Here is a 21,083-nt window from a genome sequence, read left to right as displayed (position 1 = left end):
AGCAATGCACCTGTGTGAATATGCGCTAAGGCTGGCCATACATTATACAATTTTCTTGTACAATTTTCATTTAGATTAACCAAAACCATATAATATGAGATCAAAACTAAACATTTTCAAATTGTATGCAATCAGGAAGGCCCTTGCACTACATAGTTGAAGGTAAATCTAAAGGAAAATTGAACAAGAAAACTAGATAATGTATGGCCAGCTTAAGATGGGAATTCCCTCCCTTTGTAGAGATTTCCTGTCACTTTCTCTGAGAAGAATTAGTCCTCATGCACACTGAACATTTTTACAGCTGCTGTTTTTGGCTTTTGATGTTTTTTTCTGCAGCCAGTAAACTGCCCAGCATGTTATCCTATGTGTTCATGCACACATAGACTGTAATCAACATTTTTTGGCTGGGACGTTTTCTGGCTGGAAAAAAAGAGGACTAGGGGGTTTCTAGAGAAGTTTTTTAGCTGTAAAAACGCTTTAACACTGAAAAATGCAGCAAAATGCAATTAACCGTGGTAAACCAGCGTTTTGGACATTTGTTGCTAGGATTGTGGGAGGTAAAGATCTGATAGACTGAGCTACCTTGGTGAGCTGGAAGGAGGAAACTGCAGATCCCAAGAGGCAATGGGGCAAAAAGGAGAGGTGGTTTCCAGTTCTTTTTCCTGGGTTGAGGAGAAGAGTGGAGGCTATTCTGTGAGGACTGAGTGCACATTTCACTACTAGTAGACTGCTCACTGCTGCACCTGAGAGAAAGACAAGCACAGTGCCAGATATCTGGGGACATTGGAGAGAGCCATGGATGTTGGCTGAACCTGCTGCTTGACCAAGGGGAATGATCCTGTAGACACTGACCGCCTGCATTTCACACAGTGGACAGAGGGAGATTACCTGCTAACACAGGAGTCAGTGAGAGGCTGCTAGCCTAAACCACACTATACTTTGACTGATGAGGGATAGTGTTGTCTGCAAGTAACACAGTCAGTATCAGTTCTTAAAAGGGACATTACCTGAGCGCACCAATGTAACAGTCGGGCCCCAATGAGCTGGCCAGTGGACGATGGATGGATTATATTACAGACTGCTGAACTGTTGTGGTGGTGTAGATGATCATGTAAACGGATGATCATCTGTTTACATCCGTTAATGTCCGCATCCGTGAACATCCATTTTTGTGAACAGAAGAAATCCCTATTTTTGTTCTGTAAAAAACGGACCAGATGAAAAACGGATGTTAGCGGGCGACATTCGCTTACATCCAATCTAACATCCGTTTTTCTTATAAAATATTATTATTATTAATAATAATAATTAATAACAAAACAATATTAAAAATTAAAAAAGTTTTTAATAAAACGCAAAATCAGTGCAAAGACACAGGAACACACAGGGAGAACAATGTGATGTACAGAGTGATTCAGTGGGGCCACAAAGCAGCATAGGAAGATGCATGCTGGGTTAGAGCAAAGCGTCTTGGCAAATTTCCATGACTCATGAAAAAACGGATGTAAATGGATGTAAACGGCTCAAAAACAGATGTAATCAGATCAAAAACATGAAAACAGATGTAAACGGATCAGAAACGGATGTAAACGGATAACAAATGGATGTAAAAGGATCAACAACGGATATAAAGAGATGAAAATAGAGGTAAAAAGTGAAGTCTTGATCTGTTTTGCGTCTCAACTGATGAAAAAAAGGGAACGCTTGTGTGAAAGGACCCTAACTAACAGGCAACAGCAAAGCAGTTAATGCTAACGTATTGGGTATATTTAAAAAGCCCAGAATTAAACCCCTTTGCTAGAAATGCACATATGAAATATTTATATGCAGTATTTCACAATAAAATATTGAAGAAAATTAAACGTTTTAATCCTAATAAAGCAAATATGTACAAATGACTGTCATTCTTAATAATAATACTTTCCTGTATTCAAGCAACAGCTTCCATATACAAGAAAGAGTTTACCTGAATAATAATTCTGTATATGCTTTTATATTTGTGTTTCTACTGCAGTAATGCCATCCTATTGTAGTCATGTGGCTCCCTCTGCTGGTGGTGTTGGGTATAATTTATCTGTACAGATGGTACAGGCAGCCTGATTATGGAGAACATTACCAATAAATATGTCTTTATAACTGGATGTGATTCTGGATTTGGGAACCTGTTGGCATAGCAGCTGGACAGATGTGGAATGAAGGTTTTGGCTGCTTGCCTGACAGAATCCGGGGTTGAAAATCTGAAGAAAGAAATCTCCAAGAGAATTCAAACTGTAATCTTGGATATCACTCACAGCTGGAATGTTGGTTCTGCTGCCCAGTGGGTTTCATTTGTTGCAAAAGATGAAGGTGAGGGGCATCTTTGTTTGAATTCCTTTTTTGAACTTTTCCACACCTCCATTAATCATTACTGCTAATTCTACACACTGTGGCAGTGCGGTGTCCTGCCACGGTCAAAATAAAGCTGAAAACCCTGGATTCTCAACCAGGCAGGTTGAGGGGCTCCAGAGAGTTGATTTATTGCAGAGGAAACTGGCTTTTCAGTTTCCTCATTTGTTCATTAAGTTTGTTTTGGGATCTGGAGCCTGGAGATTTCAAAGAGATCTGGGAGGGATGAAATCTCCAATCCGGGGTCTGGGTTTTGAGAACCCCCAGCACACTGATTACACAGGTGTGTGCAGGCCTTTTTATAGAGGCCTAACCATGGTTCTGGGCTCCACAACGGCAGGCAGGAGGTCTCTGCCTTGGAGTCAGGTGGAAGCCAGACTAGCTGTGTGCTAGTGCCATATTTTGGGAAGACTCTGCAGGAGACAGAGTTAAAACTGTGTACAAGCCAGGAGGCTGAATACTGTTAATTTGATTGATGGTGGATACCCCTGCGTGGGAAGCATTTTATTTGAACTTTCTTGTAAATAAAATTGGGCAAAAAGGCCCTTAAAAAGAAGCGAGTTGCTTTGTGCTTTGAAAAAGCTCTACCAGTTGAAGCGAGTTCCCACAACACATAGAGATATATGTTTAGTTATATTTGTCTTATGTTTGCAAAGGCTTTTTCACTCACCTTAGTTATAAAATAATGATAAGCAAATCAGGCCAAAGTGGTTATTTTGTGCATTTTCTGCAAATCACCTATTTGCTTTACTAGGAAATCTTGTTTTAATCTCCTAGTGCATGGCCAAAACAAGTAAACTTATAAAAAAAAATATGATTAATAACATATAAATTAAAAAAAAACACATTATGCAGCAATAAAGTTATCTGGTAGGTTCCAAGGTGGTCCTGGTAATGAAAGACTGAGAGACTTAAAGGCATTGTACACTTTCTAATGTTTGTTGTTTTAACTAGGTATTAGTGTAATTATTATCTGTACTATTTTTACCTTGTAATAATGAGATCACATGCTGTGGCTGCAGTTTGTACTGTCATGGCTGATAGTTTCCCCTATGTCCGTGTATTCATTAACCTAGCTTGTTCTTATTTGCTAAAGGGGACAAGCAACTTTTGCTCTGCGTCATACAACATCCAATCCAAGTCTTGCCATTTGCTCTGTTTTTCATCACAAATGTGGGACTGCTAATGCAATGAAAACACATGTCTTTCAGCATGGTGAGCTCTCTGTGAATGTTCTGCCTGTTTATGGCTGTGTCAGATCAAATTACTATTTAGCGCTCATCTGACCTAGACCTAGACTGATAGACCCAAGGATTGTGGGATATGTAGTTTCTTTACAGGAAGTGTCAGGTCTCACACTACAGACAGAGGTCATGCATTAACCTGTGCAGAACCATGCCGCATGCCTCATGTTTGAACAAATAGAAACTTCTGACACTGGAATGTGAAGATTCACTCTACTATAGGCTGTGCATACAGGCTATCAAATGACACCATGGGGTAGATTTACTGGTGCAGCAGTGCATGGAAGCCAATCAGCTTCCAGCGTGTTCAATTAAGCTTTGCCAATAAAGCCTGGAAGCTAATTGGTTTCTATGCAGAGCTGCAGCAGATTTTGTACTCTGCAGTTTTAGTAAATAAACCCCATGAAACTACAAGATCAATGCACATCGTATGCAGGTGAAATTCATACAATTTCAAAGGCATTGGACCCATCCATTATTTTCTGTAGCACTGTTGTAAGTTTGTAGGGCCATTGTCACAGGGAAAAGTAAAAAGTAAGGATCATTCAATTGGAAGAGGCAAGGCCAGTGCCACTGATTAGGAAGCTTGATTAGTTAAGCCGGCCATACATGGATTGAAATTTTGGCCAGTTCAGCAGGGACCAGCTGAATTTCGATCTATGTATGCGTAGGAATCAGCTATAGATGACAACACTGATCATTGTATTCTGATAGTGGGGAAGGCTCCCTGCTGTTAGAATACTCTGCCCCAAATTACATCACCAATCTTATCTCCAAATATCACCCAAACCGTTCTCACCACTCCTCCCACAACCTCCTGCTCTCTAGCTCCCTTGTCTCCTCCTCCCATGCTCGTCTCCAGAACTTCTCCAGAGCCTCCCCCATCCTCTAGAACTCTCTACCCCAATCTATCAGACTATCGCCTATTCTGCCCACTTTTAGGCGATCTCTGAAAACCTATCTCTTCAGGGAAGCCTATCCTGCCTTCAGCTAATAACGGAATCGTTTATGCCTTCATGAGGCTTTCCTCTCTTGCTGCCCTCTCCCATGGTGGTCTCCTCTGGACTCACTCTCCTAGGCCTAGTGGACGGAAAGGAGGTGGAGTAGGAATCCTCCTATCCCCTCAAAGCACTTTTCAGGTCCTGCATACTTTTCAGGTCTCATTAACACTCTCTCAGGCAATCCCCTTCAACTCTTTTCTACCTTTAACTCTCTACTTTGTCCTTCTCTACCTCCACCCACTAACTCACTCACTGCCAAGGATACACTGATCACTTAAAAAAAAAAGATTGATACAATTTGTGACGAGATCTCCACTGTACAGATATCGTCCTCACCCTACACTCCTTGTCCACATGCACAATCTATACTTCCCTTGTTTAACCCAGCTACTATAGAGGAGGTTGGTAAACTGTTTTCTAAAGCCCACCTAACCCCCTGGACCCTGTTACCTCACAAATACTAAGGTCATCCTCTGGCTCTTTCCTTCATTCTTTAACTCATATCTTCAATCGCTCCTTTTCTACTGGCATCTTCCCCAACTCTCTAAAACATGTGCTAATCACCCCCATACTTAAAAAAGCCTCACTGGACCCCGCCAATCTTAGCAACCTAAGACCCATCTCCTTAGGTCCTGAGGTCTTGTAGCTTGTGAAGGCTATAACCACAGCTTCTCAATAAACCATAGAAGACATATGTGAACAGAACAGTAGCTGATACTGAGCACTATTGGTATAGAGCCAAATTAATTAGTGACCACTAAAGTATTAAAAATCAGTACTCATTTTTTATACTTTACTGGTCACTATTAATTTGTCTCTATACCAGTACTCAGTATCAGCTACTGTTAGGTTCACAACAGTTTGCGTTTGATCCGTTTCTGCAGTGTGTTTTGCTTTTTTGCGCATGCGTTTTGCTTTTTTTTTTTCTTGTTACTAAGCAGATTAAAATGCAAAATGCAAAACACATAAAAAATGCATAAAACATGTGTCAAATACACATAAAAAATGCACTACATGCTTTTCTGCAGTGTCTCCATTGAAGTCTATAGAACCAAAAACGCAACTTTTTGCATTTAAAAAAGTTCCTGACTCTTTCCAAAAAACGCACCGGGTGAAAACACAGCGATATGAACGTGTCCCATAGGAAATCATGTTAAATGGACTGTAGTGCGTTTCTGGAAAATGCAAAACGCTGCAGCAAATGCTTAGGTGTGAACCTAGACTCAATGTGGAAATTCATTTGTGTGAGACTCAATGTGGAAATTCATTTGTGTGAGATGATTGTATTCTGATCACAGTGGAAATGTGTCTCTGATAGCTTTACAAGAAATAGCCCCCTCTTTAGTTCTGCTACTTAAAGGACAAGATCACTTAAAAAATAAATAAATGCAATTTTTTTTTTTTTTTTGCAGGTAGCCTGTAAAGCATTGCACCAGGGATCAGCAGATCGCTGATTACATGCAGGTCTCCTGCAGACTGTCAGTTTAATCTGTGTGCTCATACTCATACAAGCAGACAGTTTAAAGGATAGGTTCACATTACATGTTTCACCTGTTTTTAGGGTGGAATATGTAACATGTTCCCAATGCTACAGCCGCCACCCACCACCTCCCCTCCATCTGACAAGTCTCCCCGTACTAGCTGTCAAATTTGAAAACAGCGCGGCCGCACGGGCTCCGCCCACACGGCCGCATCATTCATTCATGGACTTCCGGCAGCCTTAGCATCTGTCGGCTTGTAGTTTTCATTGAACTACCACAGGGCTGTGGAGCACCGTGGTAGTTCAATGAAGCTTCCTATCAGAATATCTGCTTTCTCATACATCCCATATGGAAAGCAGATATTCTGACAGGTCTGCAGGAGACCTGCATGGCATCAGCGATCTACTGATCACTGGTGCAATGCTTTACAGGCTCCTTTGGAAAATAATAATAAATGCACATTTTTTTTTTTTACCTGTAAATACATGTGCATTTATTATTTTTATCTAAAAGGTGAACTTTAACACTGGAAGACCGAATGAACTGCCATGGTGCTCCACAGTGCCGTGGTAGTTTATTGAGGACTACAAGCCTACAAAGCTGTCAGGACTTGCAGTTCATTGATTCACAGAACTCTGTGAGTGAATGGCGGAGCCACGTTGGCAGCTGCTCTGATTTAAAAAAACCCAGTCAGCTAGTATGGGAAACTGCAGCAGTGGGAACATGTTACATGTTCCACCCTAAAAATAGGTGGAACATTTAACATATACCCAAAGGTGAACTTATCCTTTAAAGGCATATACCTTCTGTAAAATAGTAATAAATCTGATCCTGACAACTGACAACACCCTATGATTATGTGCTTCGCACGAAACGCATCAGAGTAAAGGGCTACAGCACCTTGACGTCCCCACCGCCGTTGGCGGTCATCTTGCTACACCTGGTCAGTTCTTTACCTTGTATGTATTTTACTTAGTTGGAATAAAATTACCCCATTGAATGCAGTATCACGCTATGTGGCATTATTCTTTGGTTGTCTGCGAGTTTCATTGCTCTCAGAGACCAGTTTAGAGGTGTCTTGAAACCGTGAAACCATTGGAGGGGTCCTCAAAGATGCAAGTGTGGGATCCTGACTACGCCTGGAAGTAACTATCCTGACTGACCTGATGACACGAGTATGTTCTCAAATGCGTTTTGATAAAACGCACTTCTGGTGAGTGCACAATTGATTCATTCATCTTTATAATTTTCTCAATATCATTATATGGTAAGAATTACAGTCCTCGAATCTTGAACTGATAGAATTCAGAGTTTATAACTTGCAATTCAAAGATTTTAACCACCCACAGGTGGTAACATACCACTGTCTGAAATTTATTCATAATATCTTGTATTCATAAGATCATTTTTTATACACAGCGCTGCACTATTCCTTTTAAACTATTGACAACTGACAACAGCATGGGTGGGTGTTCATCATCATGGGTGGTTTAATGCAGGTTAGAAAAGTGTAGCCTACCAGAAGAATTCTTGTTCAGTCTGGGTTATGAGTAACTTGATACCACCAACTGGCATTGCAGCTATCCTCCTTTCTGGATTACTGGCTTGTCCTAGCCATTCACACATACTGTATGAGTTTTACAACTACATATGAACTGCATTACACTCAGGGGTTTATTTTTCCACAAGGCAAACAAGGCATTTGCCTAGGGTGCCATTTTTCAGGGGGCAGCACTGCCCCTTGGAAGAAGGGACAGAAGAAGGGACACACATGCGGCATGGGGACCTGGTGTGTTCCGAGAGAGGCTGTGGGTTGCACGACGGTGTATGCACAGCCCAACTCTCGTTCCCAGGGATGTTCGCAGCTGTCAAGGTGAGTGTCTGTCTCTTGCCAAGTAGGATGGTGACTGGTGTATGGGGGCAGTGGTAGTGGAAGACTGGTTTGTGGGGGGGGGGGGTTGTTGATCAATGTCAGGCTCTCTCTGCAGGTGGGGAGGCACTGATTTTTGTGTTGCCTAGGGCAGCACAAAACCTAAATACACCACTGATTACAATGCTGTTCATTTTTACTCTAGTGCCCGATTACAGTAGTGGGCAAGCACCCACACTGCAGCCACTACAATGTGCATGCACAGTAATGCGCATGCATTATTGCAGTGCATATTATGAATGGCCCTTCACTATCATATACATTTGCTATCAAGTTGCTGCAAGGATTCAACCTATGTCTGTAGCCCTTTAAATATCTTCGGTAATTTCTAGCCTCTGAGCTCAGGAGAAATAAAGCTCCGGACACCCTGTGCAAGCTAAATCTCTGAAAGTTTAATGCTTGCTAGCAGTTTTTACAAATTCAGAATGACCAACAAAATATTGTAATGACCAATGAAATATTGCACTCTTATCAAGAAAGATAACAACCACAAATTACTGAAGACCACCATATAAGGCAGTTCCGTTTCTACAGAATGGAAACTGAATTCATGAAACAAAGGGTTGTTACAAGTGACATAAAAACAGAACTAACTTGTTCACACATCTAAAATGGAGGCATTAAACAAAATGGATCCCAGTTAATAGGACATTTTTCCTTACAGTTGATCTCACTGCAGTGAATATCATAATAATGTTAATTTAAAGAATGGATATTTTTAGATTTAACATTATAAATGTTTTAGGCCTATTGGGTCTTCAAAGAAATATCTTTGTGGTTATGTTTATTTTAATGCCATTCTTTTTCCCATTTCACTGCAGGGCTTGGTCAACAATGCAGCAATAGAAATCCCAATAAATGGCTAACTAAGGAAGATTTCTTGAGGATTATCAATGGAAATCTGCTGGGTGTTGTTGATGTGACAGTTAATCATTTACCATTGATCCAGAAAGTCAGAGGACGTGTTGTAAATGTAGCCAGTGTGGCTGGTAAATTCACAATTTGTGGTGGAGGATATTGTATGTCTAAATGTAGAGTGGACTCATTTTCCGATAGTCTTCGGTGAGTTGGTATGGTGATCCAAATATTTGTTATTTATTGTAGTGCCCAGCACCGAAAGGAAAAAAGTTTACCTATGTAACTACAAGATTATATGTGTGTTTTTCAGAAGTGAAATGCATCCATTCGGAGTGAAGGTGTGCATAACTGAGTGCGGCTTTTACAGTACACAAATGAATGACGCAAAATCACATAAAGAAAGTCTAAAGCGCTGCTGGGAGAAAGCTTCAGAAGAGGTTCAGAAAGCTTACGAAATGGAGTATTTCAGTAAAAGTGAGTGAAACTAATTTATAGATAATAACATGCATTGATTAAACATGATTTACTTACACATGGAAAAGTATTTAAAATCTTTTGCCCATCCACAACAAATTATATCTAAAAAAGTATCTTTTTTAAATAAATAAATATCCTATATAAATTTGCAAGCTTCTTTGCAGCCAGTAGGTTGGACTTTAGACCCAATTTTCCTGAGTTTCTTTAATACCTGTAGTAAGAACCCAGATGTTTACAGAGATCAATAGCTCAAGCCAAAATGTACATACACATAAAAGGATACAGAACAGTGACTCAATCAGAATTTTCAAACAGAGACAGCCTGCGTCAAGGAAAATAAGCTTTGTTTTGTACCATTCATAAAAAAGCCATAGTGCTATGTATCATGCATTAAAGCTCAACTTCAGGATAAATGTAAATCCCCCTTTCAGTCCTCCTCCCAACCCCTCTATCTAATCATTGGGTCAACAACAATAATCTGAAGCTGTAATCATGTGATCATCCAGCATACAATGCTTCTTCTCGGTATTTACTTCCTGGAGGTGCCCTCCCTTGAGGTGTCCACATCACTGCTTACATGATGTGGACAGTTCTCGCTGGCCAGCAAGCATAAGGGTTCTTTTAGGATCCTGAATAGAGATATCATCAGACTGATGGGAGGGAAGGGGGCCAGATGGTGAGGGTTAACAAGCGGTGCTGCATTAGCAGTTTCCACAAGAGGACTATATCAGCAGGGAACTGTGTTAGTGAAGGACCTGGATGGGGCTTGAGTATGACTGGCTTCAACAGGAAAACTACACTGGGCAGGATGTGTTAGAGGGAGTGGGAGGGAGGCAAAGACAAAAAATAATTTTTGGTTGGAATTTGGCTTTAAATGTGTATTTGTAAGACAAAAATCATGTATATGTGTAAATATATACAAAACTTCAGTTTAAAAATATTAAAAGTTAAACAGTAAAAAAATTAGAAAGGATGTGTCTATTGCTCTCCCACAATGCAATTCTCTGTGCTTGAGCAGTCAATCATAAGGTCTCTCATGAGGGAGCCATGCCTAACAGTTTGTCAGAATTGTCCCTTAGAAAAAGTGGAAGCCTTGGAAAGGAAAGAAAGAACTAAAATTAACTAATTACTTGACAAATACATAGAGTACACAAACACACGCACACACACACACACACACACAAAATCTGGCCCCAAATTATAAATTGCCAACCTTGTAGCAATGTTAACCCCTTCATGCCTAAGGGCAAAACGTTTCTAAATGCCTAAGCACAATTTTTCAACTTTGACATCTGTTAGTAAAACTGTACGTATCATCACAACTACTTTGTACATCCAGGTGACTTATACATTGGGCTTTCATTTGGTGGTAAATGGTAATTGATAGCTCCTGATTTTTTTTTTATTATCAAAGAAAAACTGGCCCAAAAGAGTAAAAAAAAAATGTTTTTTATTTAGCTGTGTGTTTCTTGTTACTACCATAACCTACCACCAAAGAACAACCCAAAATAAATTCTCCAGCACTTGATGATTGCAGTGATACCATATATGTGTATGTTATTTGTTGTTTGTACCCGTAGTACAGTCCAGAAACAATAGCGCACATTTTGTTTTTGTCTTTTTTTTTTTACCTAAAACACACTGACACCAAATTTTTTTTTAATCCTGACCTTTGACCCTAACCCTGACCCAAACACTTACCTTGGCACTGAACTAGATGAAACCTTGATCTAGGTATTTTTTCTTTATTTTTTCTTTTATTGTTTAATATTTGTTTATTTATCTTTTTTTTTTTTTTTTTTTTAACAAACATTTTTTTCCCCTCTATGCCGGGAGTTAGAGAGATACATTATATCTCTCTCCTCCATTCCTAGAGATTACATCATCAGGTGATCACATCATCAGGCATCTCACGTTATTATGAGACCGGAAGTGACGCGATCGCACGGATTTCTTCACACTGCGAAGATGCGAGATCGCTCCTTCTTCACACTGCGCAGGAGCGAAATGGGAAGTGCATGCTGGGTAGCCAGCTGCACAATTTCCCAGAAGAATGTCTGATCGACCTTCAGGTGCGCACAGTTAAGATCAGGGGCAGACTGACAACTCATGGGGCCCCCGGACACTAGGGGATCATGGGGCCCCTGTGTCCTTGCCCAAACTCAAAAAAGCCTATGAAAAAGGTACCAGGGGCATCTCATGGGGCCCCCTACTGACCCCGGGCCCTCGGGCAGTGCCCGAGTTTCCAAATGGTCAGTCCGCCCCTGCTTAAGATGACAGCATTCACAATATGAGGGCGCAGTAAGTAAATGTATTTTTTTTATAAGGAAAGCAAAGGATTACAAGTACAGGTGATCTCAGCTTGCATTGCCTAAGCTGCCACTCTCACGTGGGTGCCTTTAGAAAAAAAATAATTAAACATCTGGAACTCCGCTTTAAGCTAGCCATAGATGGATTTAGTCATACACACTGGACGTTTTTACAGCGGCTGTTTTTGGATTTTGATTTTTTTCTACAGCTAGTAAACCCCCAGCATGTTATCCTATGTGTCCATGTACACAGAGTGCAATCAACATTATTTGGCTGGAAATAAACCCAGGACTAGTGGGTTCCTAGAGGAGTTTTTTAGCTGTAAAAACGCTCAACCCCACAAACTAGCGTTTTTGGACTTTTTTTGATTAAAAAAAAAGCTAAAAAACGCGGCTAAACGCTAATGCAAAAATGCTAAAAAACTCACGTTTTTAATGTGACTTTACACAGCTAACATTACCAGCGTTCGCAAACCGTCCAGTGTGAATGAGGACTAAACCTCAGCCGGTTCAACAGGGACTGGCAGAGATATAATCCATCTATGGGCAAGCTGAATCCATTGATCGACTTGGGTACAACCACCCTGTTGTGGTTTGAGCATGAGATTACTGACCGCGGTCATAGCCGCTAGCAATAGTCTTTGCAATCTGCTGGCCGGGAAGGCTCCCTGCACCCCCCCAAATAACAATACTGCTGCAGGAGGCATTCCCCCACCACTTACTGTGTTGATGGAAGAATCAATTAATCTATGGCTTGCCTAATTCTCCATGAGGTCCACTTCCCTTAGGATTGACTGGAGGCAGTAGGCGGATCTATAGACCAACAGACACCCTTTTATTGGCTATAGAATCTGCGTACTGTCCGTCATAGGGAGAGAGCGATCCCAAAGGGGACCTAGTATGTGTGCTTCTCCATCAGGCTCCACCCACTGTAGCGCTATTGGTTGGTCAGCTGTAAAGCCAACAGTACTTAATGCCTGCTCCAGTGACAGCTTCATAAGGGGAAATTTCCTCTCACTTTGGAGAGGATTTTTCCCAGTTCTTGCTGTATCTTCAGGACATATTCCAAAGGGAAATCTCCCCAATAAACTAAATAAAATATATATTTTTTCAAGAAAAGTGTTCTGATCTAGCATGGAATCTCACTTGTACATATCAGCTCTATCAGCATGCATTCATTCAGCCAAATCGAAAAATTCACAGTTTGCTGATTTCCCCATGTCGCAAATGGACATGTGCAGAACGAAAACATTTGCTCAGATCGATTTGTTAAGTTACTAATTTCCTTGCATTTGTAATCAATTTTGTTTTGTTTTGTTTTGTTTTCAACCAGATTAGAATTTTTCCAATGGATTTGAAGTATTCTAATCAAATTCGAATTGAAAATATCGAATTGATCCAAATTCTTTGTGAAGAACAGCTGGTCCTATTCTATTCAAAATTCCAATTTCAAAAGATGGCTATATTACTTCTATTCTATTTTTTCTATTCTTTTCCCTTCTATTTTTTATTTTCTATTCTTTTATTTTTAAGTCTATTCTATACTGTATTATTCATTTTTTTTTAAATTGGAATTTCAAGCAGTTTGAAGTATGCAAATCAAATTCGAATTGTATATATCAAATCAATTAAAATTCTTTGTGAATAATAGCTGGTTCAATTCTATTCAAAATTCACATTTCAAAAGGCGGCTATATTCCTTCTATTTTATTCTATTTTTTTCTATTCTTTTCTATTTTATACATTTATGTTCTATTCTATTCTATTTCCCTCGTACGCTGTCTGTCTTTGTTGTACTGTGCCACGTATTGTCCCCCCCTATTGTACAGCGCTGAGCAAACCCTTTGGCGCTATATAAACTCGTAGTAATAATAATAATAATAATCTATTCTTTTATATCCTTTTTTAATTCTATTCTATACTGTTTTATTCTATTCAATTTTTTTAAATTAGAATTTCAAAAGATGGCTATATTCTATTTTATTCTATAAATTTATTTTCTATTCTATTTTATTTTCTATTCTTTTATTTTATTTTTTTATTCTATTCTATACTGTTTTATTCTATTCTATTCTTTTCCAAATTAGAATTTCAGAAGTTGGCTATATTCTTTCTGTTTTATTCTGTTCTATTTAAAATTCGAATTTTGGAAGACGGCTATATTCTTTCAACTTTATTCAATTCTATTCTAATCTATTTGTTCTATTCTATTTTTTTCTAGTGTGTTCTTTTATTTTATATTCTATTCTTTTATTTTATATTCTATTTTATTCTATTCTATTCTTTTTGAAATTTTAATTTCAGAAGACTGCTATATTCATTCTATTCAATTCTATGCTAGTTGAAATTTGAGTTTTAAAGTGCCGCTATATTCTTTCTATTTTATTCTATTCTCTTTTTTTCTATTGTTTTCTATTCTATTTCCTATGATCATCAACTCCATCTAATGGGCATAATGTGGCATTTTCTCAAATAAAGTATTTAAGGAAAATATTTAAGGAAAATATTACATTATGGCTAATAGATGGAGCTGATAATCATAGAAAATGAACACTACAGTAGACACATTGCAGTGATTATTTGTGACAACTGTGTGAATGGCTGACACATTTGCAAGCAATTTATTTAATAGTCAGTATAATTTGTTTTACTAAGGTACCATTTTTTATACTGCATATTTGATGTTTCAGGTTACACTTCTGCATAGAGCATGCACTGACAGCTGTTCACCCTTGGATACATTACTCTGCAGATTGGGATGCCAAATTCTTAGTGCCTCTTACCTATCTACCTGCAGTGGTCTTGGACTTTATTCTTACTATTGAAAAGCCTAAATCAGCCCAGGCAATCTTATTACCCTTTCAATTTTATCTTCTTAATCTCTTGCATGAATTTCTTCACTTCCAGAGAGATCTTCAAATAAAATACAATATTTAGCAATAAATATTTAAGGGAGTTATTGTATGTACCTGTGTCTATTGTCAAAAGCATAAAATCTTTCATTTATTACCTGTCAAGAAAAATTCCACAATCCAGAATTCCCAAACCTTTGTTAGCCTGTCATCTACTTTCAAATGTGTCATACGGTGCCAATACAAGGTCTTCTGGCACCCAAAATGAGGATGCCAAAGTGCACTAGAAAAACTAGCGTTAACTACTAATTTTAATTTGCAAAATAGTTTCTTTTATAAAAGCACTAGAAACATGTTTCTGGCCAAAAAAAGCATTTATTTTAAATTTGGTGCCACAATCACGAAAAAAACGCAAATTCTAAAAGTTGTACATATACAAAAAAATCATCAAAAAACACTAAGGGAAGAAGGGAACAAAAAATATGTAAAAAATAATTAGGGTCATTAAGAGATGTAGTTATAAAAAAAACTGCATGTGCATTCCTTCTGTGCGAATCTGGGCAAAAACAAATGTTATTAGGCTATTATCTCCTCAGGAAAATATTGCATTATGGCCACTGGATGGAGCTGCTGATCCTAGGAAATAAATTCTTGTTTACTATAATTGTCTAGTGGCCATAATGTAACACACTTCTGATTTACTCTGTGACATATTAATGAAAAGCATTTGATATGGAGAGAAAATATCCTAAAAACTTTTGTTTTTACCCCTTTTCCAACCGAACAAACTTACATGAAGTTTCACAGGATGAATAGCTGAGATGTTTTATTTTTTTCTATAAATACAACCTCATGGGACCCCATGGGATAATAAAAGGCTAAAATGTTGTTTTAAAAAAGTTCATTTTTTAACTTACACATAACAGTAATTCATTCCTAAATCAATGCAAAGCAGAATGTACATGGAGTTCTACAAGACAAATGTGCTATGTTTCTTTGGAAGCAGCATGCAATATTAGGGTGTGTATAACCACTTGAAGAACGGACACTTTGCCCCCTTCCTACCCAAGCCATTTTTTTTTTTCAGCTTTCAGCACTGTCACACTTTGGGGTTAATTTACTAAAGGCAAATAGACTGTGCACTTTGCAAATGCAGTTGATCCAGAGCATAGAATACCCAATCACTTTCAAGGAAAATTTAAAAAAACTGCATTTTGCTTGCACATGATTGGATGATAGAAGTCAGCAGAGCTTCTGCTCATTTACTAAGGTCTGGAGGAACTGCTCTTGCAGTGTGTAACTGCACTTTGCAAAGTACGCAGTCTATTTGCCTTTAGTAAATCAACTCTATTGAATAACAGTTACTCACTTATGCAACACTGTACCCAAATGATTTTTTTTTATCATTTTTTGAGACAGAACTTTCTTTTGGTGGTATTTTATCACCACTGGGTTTTTGCTACATATACAAAAAAAGTGTACATTTTGAAAAACAAACACATTTTCTGTCAAAAAAATGTTTGCAAATAAAAAATCTTTCTTCATAAGTTTAGGCCAAAATGTATTATGCTACATTTCTTTGGTAAAAAAAAAAGCCCAAATCAGTGTATATTATTTAGACTGTGTGAAAGTCCAATAGTATACCAAACAATGGTATAGATATTTGAAATTGATCGATCTGGATGTAATAACTGCCTATCTTATTTCTTGAGGCTCTAAAAAACCAGGACAGTTCAAATACCCCTAAAATGACCTTTTTTGGAAAGTAGACCATCTAAGGTATTTAGTAAGAGGCATGGTGAGTTTTTCGAAGTTGTAATTTTTTGTTACAATTTTTTCTAAAATGAAGAGATCAAATAAAATTTATTTTCACAAAGTTGTCATTTTAACAAGTTTTCTCTCACACACAGCATATGCATGTTTATAACTACACCCCAAAACCCATTCTATTCTACCTCCCGTGTATAGGAATACCACGTTTGAGACTTTTTCACAGCCAAGATGCACACAGGGACCTAAAGTCTTAAATCCAAGGAGTATGTTTAGGCTTTCAAGTAGCATAAATTACTCATCTAATTTCCTGATTACCTATCACATCTGAAAAGCCAACACAGTTTTTTCTGAGAGGTATAAGGCACTAGTTTTTGGAAAATTCAGTAAAGAAAATGCAAAATGTATTTTTTTACACAAAATTGTAAAAAATTAAGATATTTCACATTATAGGCATACTTAGAAATACAACCCAAAACACATTCTGCTATTTCTCCTGAGCATGGCAATACCACATGCGTGAGACTTTTTTTACAGCCTAGCCACATAGAGAGGCTCAAAAGCCAAGGAGCACCTTCAGGCATTTCAGGGGTATAAATTACACATCTAATTTCCTGACTACCTATCACATTTGACCCCATTTTGGAAAGCCAACACTGCAAGTTTTTTTCTAGAGGTATAAGGCACTAGTTTTTGGAAAATTCAGTAAAGAAAATGCAAAATTTATTTTTTTACACAAAATTGTAAAACATTAAGATATTTCACATCATAGGCATACTTACAAATACACCCCAAAACACATTCTGCTACTCCTCCTGAGCATGGCGATACAATATGTGTGAGACTTTTTTACAGCCTAGCCACATAGAGAGGCTCAAAAGCCAAGGAGCACCTTCAGGCATTTCAGGGGCATAAATTACACATCCAATTTCCTGACTACCTATCACATTTTTGGAGGCTCTGGAGCACTAGGACACTGGAAACACTCACAAAATTACCACATTTTGGAAAATAAACTCCCTAAGGTATTTTCTAAGAGGCAGGGTGAGTCTTTTGAAGACTTGTTTTACTACTTGTTTATGGAAAAATGCAGAAAGAACATGAAAATGTAAATTTTTTTATTTTTTACACAAAGTTGTCGATATAACAAGATATTTCTCACACGCAGGATGGGCATCCTTAGAATTACAACACAAAACATATTCTGCTACTCCTCCTGAGTATTGCTTTAGCAAGTGTGAAACTTTTTCTCTGTCTGGGCAGATTATATACCGGACCTTGTACCAATTTATTTCCCTAAGTTGGATGATCTAAGGTGCAAGATCTATGTAGCTTCATGCCCTGTATGACCTCCTATAATTTGGGGTCTAACAATCTGATAAGAGGCTGCATGTATTCATGGTAGTGGGCTCACTGATACACATTTATTAAATTCCACTATTAAATCATAGCACAATAATATGTCATATTAACCTCTTGCCGTCCGCCTGCTGTTTATAAACGGCAGGGCGGTGGCACTCCAGGGGCGGGTTGCCGTTCATAAACGGCACCCGCCTTTTCTAGCTGTGCGCGCTCCTTGGGAGCGCGCAGCACTGCAATCCGGTGCCCGCTGTGTCCTCCGGACACAGTGAAACACCGATCGTCTGACAGGACCTCTGTACGAGGTCCCTATCATGTGATAACTGATAGGCCAATCAGTGATCACATGCAAAGTAGTAAGCCAGATGTCACTTGTGACATCATTGCTTACTACATGTGAAATCTGTGAATGATCACAGAGGTCACATGGTACAAGGCTATTCACAACAGCCTTGTACCATGTGACAAGGTGTGACCAATCAGAGCTCACTCAGTATTTCTCAATGGCTGCAAGAATGCAGACAGAGAGAAAGAGAAATTATTGCTTTTACATCCTATATGGGTGTAAAAGCAATCACTGTAAAAAAAAAAAAATCTTCATCACCCCCACAAGTAGTACAGTGTCACCATGGTGACACTGTACTGCTAGGGTGACAGTATGTAAAAAAAAAAAAAAAACATAAATAGTAATATAAAAAAATAAAATAAAAATGTAAAACAAATGTTTAAACATTATAATTTTTGGTTATAAACTAACTTGGCTTATTTTTTTTTTTACTAAAAATATAAGGGAATAAATTTTGGTCAAGATTTATGATGAAAGATTATTTATTTGCTAAATTTTATAAGAAAAACACTTTTTTAAAAAATTTTTGGACATTTTCATTTACATAGCAAAAAAAATAAAAATCCCAGCGGTGAATAAATACCACCAAAATAAAGCTTTATCTGTCTCAAAAAAATGGTAAAAAATTCATATGGGTACAGTGTTGCATGACCGCGCAATTGTCGTTCAAAGTGTGATAGCGCTGAAAGCTGAAAATTGCCCTGGACAGGAAGGGGGTAAAAGTGTCCGGACAGGAAGTGGTTAATTCACTTCACAAGAAAAGGATAAACGTTGGTTCACTAAGGATTCACACAGTGGTTGTGTGTGATTCTTGTTCACGTTTGGACTTTATTTAATTATTTGGACTTTTGGTTACATTTTTTATTGGTACAGCACAACTATTTTTGGTTATTACATATATCACACAAATCAACCAATTGTATCAAAATCAATGTACTGTAATGGCTGCCTCTATATGAGTGGTCAGGGAATAGTTAAGTGTAGAGTCACCTTTAACAGTTCCAGTTCCTATAAGCCAAGCAAGCCTAGCCTACTGGTACATGCGTGCCTCCAGGAATGCCATGTTCAGTGGCCAGGAAGTACAGAAGGCTGAAGAAAGGAATAACAAAATGGCTTGGATGAATCGAGTTGAGGCTGCTTTTACCTGTTAACCACTGGGGCCAGGCGAGATGTGCGGTGGCCGGGCTATCTCTTTGTATTTATAGAGTGAACGTATTTTTATCTTATTTTTTTGGTCCTGACCATAATAAATACAGAAAATGTACAAATGTACAAATGTGGGGCAGACCACATACAATATTTGGCCATTGTAATTTCCTCTTAAGCTACTACATGCCCCCATAACCAAAATTCAAAGAAAGCTCAGGAGTTGTGAAAGTTAAGTGACAGCCTGTCCCTGAGAGAGGGGAACCATGGGAAGTTATGTTGATTTATAGTGTTGGCTCCTTGGTTTGTCCTTTTTACAGTGTTGGCTCCTTGGGTGGACCAAACCAAAACAGCATGCACCCTGTTGGGCATTATTCATATAGCTTTCCCTTTAGGAGGAAGCCTAGAATGGTGGAAGGACTACTCACATCAAGACAAGATCCACATGAAAGAACTTTAAAGTAACACAAAACATAATATTATTGTCTTAATTGGTTTTGAAAAGAGGAGACAAAATTATTACTCATTTCACTAGCTTACTTACTTGCACATTTCCAAAATTTTAAAATCTAACACTGCAGAACTTAACTAAATTTCTCAAACAAATGGGCCCATATTTTTCCCACTTCAGTTAAGCCCAGTTACATGGGTACACTGCAACAAAGGCAATCAAAACCAGAAAGGCTCCATGTATATTTTTCACTGATTGTTGGCTGGGTTCTTGGGAGCATTAGCAGAGGTTTTAATGCTGAGACCAGTCACTAGGCGAGGTCCACCTGCTGATGTACACATTTGTGGACAATATTTAGGTGTTTTGCTAAGGCACTCCTGAAGAAACCTGGGTGCCTGGAGATTCTGGTTGAAAAGGCCGCATTTGGTATTTTAAAAAGCCAATATAAAGGAAAAATAGGGGTAAAAAAAATGCACTTGTGTGGTTTAGCCAATCACTTGCTGCGATTAGATTTCTTTGGTCCGTGTAATTGGGACTGTGCTAGGGGATGTGTCTTTTGTCTACTCTTTATTATTTCTGAAAGTTGAGAGGTATGCATATACCAAATGTTGAATATTTGATGTATTATTTTTATTCCTTGAAATGTCAAAGCCACTAGAACTTTACACCCTACGAAATTTAGGGGAATTTACTTTATTAGGAGGTGAAGCCAGTCACAGGACCTAGATTCTCTAGCTTTTCCATCATTTGGCATGAAATTTCAGGTCAGTTTTAAATTACCCCATCAGTGGGTGTAGAGAGTAAATGCCAATGAATACAAAGGAGGATGGTTTTGTTAAACTCTTGATGTGTAGTATATCAGGTACCTGGCAAAGGTGTGTGGAAATTGTATTCATAGAAAGATTTTTATCTCTGAGGTTCCATCTGTTGGCCTTTCAATTGCATATTGATTAATGTTCCTTTCTAGTAAAAATGATTTAGTATATATATATAAAATCCCATCCTGGATGTCTGCCATGATTAATCATTGGAAAGAGCTCTGAAACCACTGTAGATGGTTTTTGAGCAATCTGGGAGGGATACAGTAGTTACGGAGTTCAGTGCAATATGGTGCCATCAGGTAATACCAGTTCTTGCTGTTATCCACACCTATCTCAATCCCTCCCTGTTCCGCTGCTACTCCAGGTTAATTTGTGCAGCCCATCACTGCCTTGCAAAGTCTTCCACTTCTGATTAATAAAATGCAACTTGGTAGTTGGTCCAATCCTAAAACTTACTACTGCCAACCTGTCATCACCATTTGCTGTTTTCTTTTAGACTGACAGTCATTTCACAGAACCATAGAAGGAAAGAGAACAAGCTGACCCAGATAAGGTAAATAAAAAGCCACATTGCTATGCTGGTCACAGCTTTCCGTATTCAGATACAACATAAAGGCACTGCTCATCAGATTGAATACCTCTTTTTTGGCAAA

At 38.4% G+C, this 21,083-nt stretch overlaps 1 protein-coding gene and 1 pseudogene across 2 annotated transcripts in view; both read left to right on the top strand.

Moving 5' to 3' along the window:
- Positions 1-1,415: 1,415 nt before the first annotated feature.
- On the top strand, positions 1,416-20,963 carry LOC149473372 (retinol dehydrogenase 16-like; annotated as a pseudogene). The gene is made up of 5 exons (XR_016313254.1): positions 1,416-2,346; positions 6,392-6,405; positions 8,863-9,103; positions 9,210-9,373; positions 20,927-20,963. The product of XR_016313254.1 is annotated as a retinol dehydrogenase 16-like (transcript).
- The window catches only part of LOC149473371 (retinol dehydrogenase 16-like), a 52,393-nt gene continuing 40,601 nt past the window's right edge, over positions 9,292-21,083 (top strand). The window contains exons 1-2 of the mRNA XM_089680897.1: positions 9,292-9,373; positions 20,927-20,983. The gene's annotated coding sequence lies outside the window, so the exon portion shown is untranslated. The remainder of the gene's footprint in view (positions 9,374-20,926; positions 20,984-21,083) is intronic.

Source organism: Staurois parvus, unplaced genomic scaffold, assembly GCF_062004578.1.
Source record: "Staurois parvus isolate SC_StPar_1 unplaced genomic scaffold, SC_StPar_1.0 ptg000017l, whole genome shotgun sequence".
In the NCBI taxonomy this organism is placed as follows: domain Eukaryota; kingdom Metazoa; phylum Chordata; class Amphibia; order Anura; family Ranidae; genus Staurois; species Staurois parvus.
The sequence above is the reverse complement of the archived record's forward strand: the minus strand, read 5'-3'. Positions and strand labels throughout refer to the sequence as shown.